The following is a 7,694-nucleotide window of genomic DNA, read 5'->3' on the forward strand; positions in this document are numbered from 1 at the left end:
ATATAAACAGCATTATTTATTTATTTAAATAAATGCATTGTCTGTAAAATCCATTTACTTATCAATCATAAGGGTAATTTTAAGTACTAAGAATAAGAAATATGTGAAAAGATAAGTGTTCAAGAGTGCAGTTTGTGGTAATTAATACAATATGATAGGCTCATGAAAAAGATATATTACTTGAACTTAAAAGCTTCTATAATTAAGCGATGACCACTTGAAATTTGTAATTAGTCTTGCTGCAGTTTTTTCCTTGCACTTATTGCCCTTCCCCAGAAGTTCATTAAGAATTTCTGTGAATGTCCTTATGTTTAATCTCATTCATAGATTCCACTACTGCTCACAAAACAAAGCCAAAAAGAGAGGTAACTCTATGTGGCACTCCATCCACAAGCAATACATTCATAAATAATTAAAAAGCTCTCTACTTCATTTGTTACCCTTTCAGCTGATAATTTAAATGAGTAACTGAGGCCATTTTATCAGCACTTTTAATAGAATGCGACTCAGAAACTTCACAGTGTTATTTAAGAAGAAATGCTCACGTGTTAAGGTTTTTATTTTTTTAAATCAACAAAATAATTTTAAATATTTAAAGCAAATGTCTCCTTTTCCTCCAAGTTTCCTTGCTATGTCAAAGTTACAAATAAATACATTAAAATCGTATTTTGAGTAGTAGATAAAAGCAAAAGTTTTGAAACTGTGGGTTGAGTGTCTGGGTTAACTTGTATAAATATCTGAACTCAATGTATTTAGACTTTATTAGATTTTTTTTTAGACTATCTAAAAATACATGCTGAGATAATGACAACATTATTTTATTCATTTTAATAAATAAATTATTTTATTTAATTATGTTTAGATATTTATTTATTAAATTAATGATTTAATATTTAATAATCTAAATTTGAAATATTTTAAATTCTAAAAATATTTATTTAATTAAATTGATATATTTAATATAAATATTTAATAAATTATTTAATCATTATTATAATTATGCAATACATTATGTATTGTGTAATAATTGCATTTTAATAAATAAATAAATGTATTATTTACATTATTTTATTTTATTTTATTTTATTTTATTTACTTGACAAAGAGAGGGAGAACGCAAGCAAAGGGAGCTGCAGGCAGAAGGAGAGGGAGAAGTAGGCTCCCAGCTGAGTAGAAAGTTCAACCTGGGGTTCCATCCCACGACCCTGGGATCACTACCTGAGTCGAAGGCAGATGCTTAACTGACTGAGGCATCCAGATGCCTAAGGCTTTGTATTCTTCGCTTCTAAATATTGATGCTCCTTCATCTCTGGAGTTAGTAAATTGATGTTGAGAATTCATATCAAAGAATTGATAGTAGCTGTTAAACAGACACATGTAATTTAGGGGGAAAAAAAGAGCAGAAGGAAGAGAAAGGCCAAAAGTCAAAAGCACATTAATATAAAATTTAATTAGATAAAAAAGCTGATATTCCTGAAGGGGGCTAATAAAAGAGCTGCAAAGAGCTGATAGGATTAGGAAAATTGTCCACTCCTGGTCATTTCATAATTTTAAACTATTCCTTATTAATAAATATACTTAGTTCCAGAAACACAATCACATAAGAACATTTCCACCAAGTTTCCTCTAACAGCATTTACAAATTAGACGTTCAAACAATGCAGTTCATTACATGTTGCATCTGTATCTTAAAGTTTAAACACATTCTGTGACACATTTTCTAACAATTAAAATTAAAAAAAATATATATATACATATATATCTATGTATATATATATATATACCTTATCCCTAAATGGAAAAAATATATATATAGAGAGAGAAACCTTATCCCTAAATGAAACCTTTCTTTGTTTATTAGATTAAATAGGTAAATTAGGATCCCAGCCCTGAACTCTTTCCTCTGCCCTTGATGACCCCAGAATAGATCAATTCAGCAACTGTCAATCCATGCCAGGCCAGGGAACAAACACAGCAGTACACAAGATCAACTCGCCTTGGTCCCAGGAGCCTGGATTCCCCAAGGAGGGCTTCACTTGGTCTCTGAAGGGGATTCCAGGGGTTCCAAGATGGCCATGGGTGGAGCCCACCAGGTAGAGAGGCCCCTGGAGAGTGTCCACTGGCACTGAGCAGACGGAAGATCCCCTCAGGCCTTCCCTCGCGGCTCCACTGTGCCCTGGGGAGAGAAAAGGGCCAGCCACACCGCACCGGGGCCGCAGCTTGGCCGCCCAGGAGCGGCAGCGGGCCTAGCCTGGAGCTCAAGCAGGGGCAGGGAGGCTGGGACTGGGCGGGGGACTGGGGTCCTGGAGTCAGTAGAAGAGCAGCAGGAGCCGGCAGGGGGCGCAGCCAGGCCCCTCACCGGACAGGACAGACAGGAGGCTGGGCGAGGGCGCTCGGGTCTGCAGAGGCCTGCACCACTGTTTGCCGCCCCCCACTCGCCGCAGCTGGCCCGCACCTGCCTGCCCCGCCCACCGCCTTCTGTGGGCCCAGAGAACTCACTGCGCAAGTAGCGCCTCCCGGGGAGGCAGGGGTTCTGGGCTGGCAGGGCAGGGCGCTGGGGAGTGCATCGGTGCCCTGCTGACTCAGGTACTGACAGGCTGGGGAGGGGTAGGGGCGCTAGGGAGAGAGGGAGGCTGTGTCCCTCCTGCCCGCTGCCACCTGCTGCTTCGTCCAAGGGAGCGGGAGGGGGGGCTGGTGGACAGGTTCCTGCTGGCCTGGTGCTCCTATGCCCCATAGCCCTTGCCCCACAGCCCTTGCCCCACAGCCCTCGCTCCACTTCTCGGTATCCAGGGAACCCGTGGGGCCCTACTGACATCAAGGGGCCCAGCACCACTGGGCTCGTCTGGACCCCGGAGAGACGCCTGTGCTGACAGGCTTCTTTTCCAGAACTTGATGGAAAATTTTGTCCCTCAGAATCACCGGGCTCCCCAGCCCGAGAGGAGCTGGCTCTGCGCAGCCTGGGCCCCACTGGGCCCCCTCCACCTCAAGTGCCTTTTACCCAGGAGCCCCAGGATACCATTCCTTTCTGGCCCATGGACCCCTTCCCCCCACCCCACCCCCACACTTCTACTTTGGGCCTGAAACCACCCTGGGTTCACTTGCATCTCTGGCCCCCTACCCCACAGGTCCTTGTCCACCTCCAGGCCTGACCCCTGGCCTGTCTCACCTCTGGGGTCACTGAAACCCTTCCACTAGGGGGCCACTGGCATCTGCCATCCCAGACTCCCAGGACTCCCCTCCACCTTGGAGCTCCCTACCCTGTTTCCTCTAGGAACTGCTGTGCCTAGAGCACCGAAACTCCACATTCTCAAGCCAGCTGTCTTCGGGCCAGGGACTCAGGTATCCTCAGGGACCCTCCTTTCCAGGGCACATACTCCTCTCTGTGCAGGAGAGACCAGAGAGAGCAGGCTTGGGGATCCTTCACTCCAGCTGGATGGAGGGGCAGAAGCTGGGGTGTGTGTGAGGGGGTGCTCACAGGTGGCCTCCCTGGGTAAGGAGCTTCCAGGAGGAAACTTCAGGGTGAGGCCATGATGTGGAAGCCTCAGGAAGCACTGGCTGCACAGACTCCAGGCTCCTGGCTTGGGCAGTGGGCATTTAGTGGCCAGAGCCCTACAGGACCAACCCCGTCCAAACCCACCCCACCCTGGCTGGCTTTTTTGTCTTGAATTTGCACAGCAACCTTTTCTCCAGTATGAAATTGAAAGCTTTGCTTTGGAAAGTTTTGTGTCCAGGAGGCTCCTGGGCATCCACTTACTTTATTTCCGGAGGCTAGTTGAGGAGGTTGGAGTCTTTGGGACCTTCACAGCAGGTCTCCTGATCCTTCCTGACTTCCTTTTTTTTTTTTTTTTAGATTTATTTATTTGAGAGAGAGAGAGAGAGAGATAAAGAGCACACCACAGAACACATGCAGGCACAGGTGAATGGGCCAGGTGAACGGACCTGTGCCAAAACAAAGAGTCAGATGCTCAACCAGCTGCAACCACCACCCCCCGTCCACCTTTTACAGATGGGTTACATCTACCCACTGTTAGGTGCTTTGCCTGGACCCGGCTAGTCTTACAGCAGTCCTAGGACACTGTCTCTTGCCCAGTGTCTCTGGTCAGTACCAACCCATGCCTCAAGTGTGGGAATGACTTCTTCCTGACTCCTTTTTTTTTTTAAGATTTTTTATTTTATTTTATTTATTTGACAGAGAGAGATCACAAGTAGGCAGAGAGGCAGGCGGAGAGAGAGAGAGGAGGAAGCAGGTTCCCTGCTGAGCAGAGAGCCTGATGCGGGACTCGATCCCAGGACCCTGAGATCATGACCTGAGCCGAAGGCAGCGGCTTAACTCACTGAGCCACCCAGGCGCCCTTCCTGACTCCTTCTTAACTCCCTGTCCAGCCTGGGTTGCCCACCCCCCTCCAGGCTGTCCTAGTTGTATATATTGGATCTCTGTAGATTGTGGGCACCATCAGATCCTCACCTGTCGTGGCCGGCGGAACAAATCAACCAGGAACATGAGGGTAAGAGGATGAAGAAAAGAAATCGAGAAGCAAAGAGATGGGGGGCAGGAGGAGCACTGAGGAGGATGTCCAACAGTGCTAAGTTTATTCAAAGCATTAAGGCCATATATATAGTGACATTACATCTGTGTTTAGTTAAGCAACTACGGTTCCTCATGACGCCAAATGGCTGATGCCAGTACAAATACAGCAAACCTGAAAGTAATTTATGGGCTGTACTAAGGCAGCAAGGACCAGCAAAGAACTTTTTAGCCCAACCGAATTGTTCTCATTTGTTTAGTAAGCGTGTGGGAAGTCACGTAGACGAGCGCACAACACATAGCACAGACTCTTTCCCAGTGCTACTGAACTTTTCCCGTCCTAAACCTTTTGTTAGGTTATTTGGACTTTAAAGGAGGCACAAGTCAGGGTCTGGTTTGGTTCTCGCCTCAAGCCTTATTGCAGCCTCCCACACTCACCGAAATGAGAACATGGCTCAGGGTTATGGAGTGAATATACCCTTTAGGAAACATTAAAGGACGTAGCATAACTGGTCCGGGGTCACCCAGCCTGTGAGAGGCATGGGTGATATTCAGACTGCACTGGGTCCCACAGCCATTTTCAGCTCACCTTAGTGTCCAACCTGGTCCCAGAAGGTTCCTGCTCAGGACTTTGCTTTGTGCTGAGCTGGGCTTGCTTCCTGCCTGTGAAGCCATTTTCACAGTGTGTCCCCAGCCCACCCTCTCACATTGAGCATCAGTGCTGCCTTGGCTGGCCTCTGTTGATCGTGCCATTCCTCTCCATCCCTCTGTCACCCCTCCAGCCCACTGTCCTACTGCCCTCTGTCCCGTGGGCCAAGTTCTGAGTTTCTTGCCTGCACTTCCTCTGAACTGTGCTCTGTTGAAATCCTCTCTAACAGGGAAGACCTGATTATTGGAGCAGCTTGATTTGGAATCCATCTCCCCTGGAGGTCAGAGCTTCTGACCATCATGTCCCCAGCCTCAGCACTGGGGATGCCTGCCCAGCCTATTCTGGGTGCTCGTGGAGCTCTGGGATCTTGGAGAAGATTTGCCATGAAAATAAGCATTTATACATAACACGGAAGAGAAGATTTGAGGAAAATGAGTGGGTGTCATCTGGTAATGTTTGTGTTAGGATGGTTCTGAAATTTCTGGGCCCTGAGTTACCAAAATCCTAGGTTGCCTGTTCAAACTATCAATGAGCTCAGCCCCACCCGAAACTTGTTTGTATCTGTCTATAAAAATCCTGCACTGACCCAGCTCTGGACCTCTCAGCGTTATCAGGAACGAGCGCTGCAGAGGTCCAGGTTCGAACCTGCAATAAACAACCCTTGCTGATTGGCTTTGACTCACGTCTCTGGTGGTCTTTTAAGGTGGGGGTAATACTCAATTGGCATTTCATGCCCAGCTGGAAGGACCTCAGATAGATCAGCTGGGCTCCTCACCTCATTTGACAGATGGGAAGTTGAGGCCCAGAGCTTAGTGCCACAGAGCAGGAGTGAGGAGAGATGTTAGTGACAGGAAGAAACCATAAGGTAAGCACAAAGTGGCTGAGCCTGGGCTTTGTTTATGCAAATGAGTTGCTAAAACAGTGGGCCTGAGGCTGCTGACTCTATCTAGTGGCCAGCAAGAAGTAACACCAGCCCACACCTTCTGAGGTTTAACTCATGCCAGGAATGATTCTCAATGTTTTATTCGTGGGCACCTGGGTGGCTCAGTTGTTCAGCTGAGGTTATGCTCCCAGGGTGCAGGGATCTAATCCTCACCAGGCTTCCTGCTCAGTGGGAAGCCTGCTTCTCCCTTTCACACTCCCCCTGTGTGTGTTCCCTCTCACCCTGTCTCTCTCTCTCTCTGTCAAATAAATAATAAAATCTTAAAACAAGAACAACAACACCAAAATGCTTTATTTGCCTTAGGAGATAGGGTCTGTTATGGCTACCATTTTAATGCATGGAAATATGGGCACAGGGGAGCTAAAGGAGTCCAAGGTCACACAGCTTGCAAGTGGAGGAGCCAAGATTTGAACATTGGGCAGCCTGCCTCCAGAACCTGTATTATTTTTTCCCCTTGTGTATGTCATTTTTAAAAACCTTTCCCTGGGCTCTCTTCTTCGGCGCTGCCTGCGGAGGTGGCAGCCATCTGTTACTGGGCATCATGGCTGCCCTCAGACCTTTGGTGAAGCCCAAGATCGTTAAAAAGAGGACCAAGAAGTTCATCCGGCACCAGTCAGACCCATATGTCAAAATTAAGCGCAACTGGCGGAAGCCAAGAGGCATTGACAATAGGGTGCGCAGAAGATTCAAGGGCCAGATCTTGATGCCCAACATTGGTTACGGGAGCAACAAGAAGACAAAGCACATGTTGCCCAGTGGCTTCAGGATGTTCCTAGTGCACAACGTCAAGGAGTTGAAGTGCTGCTGATGTGTAACAAATCTTACTGTGCAGAGATTGCTCAAAACGTCTCCTCCAAGAACCGCAAAGCTATTGTGGAAAGAGCAGCCCAGCTGGCAATCAGAGTTACCAATCCCAATGCCAGGCTGCGCAGTGAAGAAAATGAATAGACAGCTTGTTGTGCACGTCATATTTGTGTTAATAAAACCATAAAACTAAAAAAAAAAAAACCACCTTTCCCTGAATTCTAACAGAGATGTGTAAACATTGTTAAGCATGTAGTTTATTGATCATCACAAAGCTTAGGTTCTGAAGCATTGCAGCAAGCTGGGGTGGGCTTTGATGTCAGACCTGGTTGGAATCCAGTTTCTGGTGCTGCATGACCTTAGGTGACTTACTCAGCCTCATTTTCTGCACTGAGTTTGGCAGCCTTGTGATGAGTAGAGCGTGTGACAGTGCCTAGCGGGTTTGGTGCCTGGCGAGTGTTTAATAAGTGGTTTTCTCTTCTTAATAATGAAGATTCTAAGTTGTGTTGGTTTTGTTAAGCAGTCCGAATACCTTCCTCATCGGTCAGTTGCCTGTCAGTCGCCTTGTAGGTACTTGTGATGAGTCACTTTGGTAAGTCACTATATATAGCTGAAACATTTGGGGGTAGTTGGGGGACACCCCCCCCTGCCCCCACTGCCCCTGCATTGAAAGTCTGTAATTTAAAATGTTCCACCTGTGCCTGTTTTTTTTGTTTTTTTGTTTTTTTTTTTAAACATAACCACTTTGGGACAGTGAAAGTTATGTCTTCTCC

General features: G+C 46.6%; 1 pseudogene across 1 annotated transcript; it reads left to right on the forward strand.

Annotated features, from left to right (window-relative positions):
- The first annotated feature begins 6,589 nt into the window (after positions 1-6,589).
- LOC309857218 (large ribosomal subunit protein eL32 pseudogene) lies at positions 6,590-7,116 on the forward strand (annotated as a pseudogene). The gene has a single exon. The product of its transcript is annotated as a large ribosomal subunit protein eL32 pseudogene (transcript).
- Positions 7,117-7,694: the final 578 nt, after the last annotated feature.

Source organism: Mustela nivalis, assembly GCF_964662115.1.
Source record: "Mustela nivalis genome assembly, contig: HAP1_SCAFFOLD_499, whole genome shotgun sequence".
NCBI classification, from domain to species: domain Eukaryota; kingdom Metazoa; phylum Chordata; class Mammalia; order Carnivora; family Mustelidae; genus Mustela; species Mustela nivalis.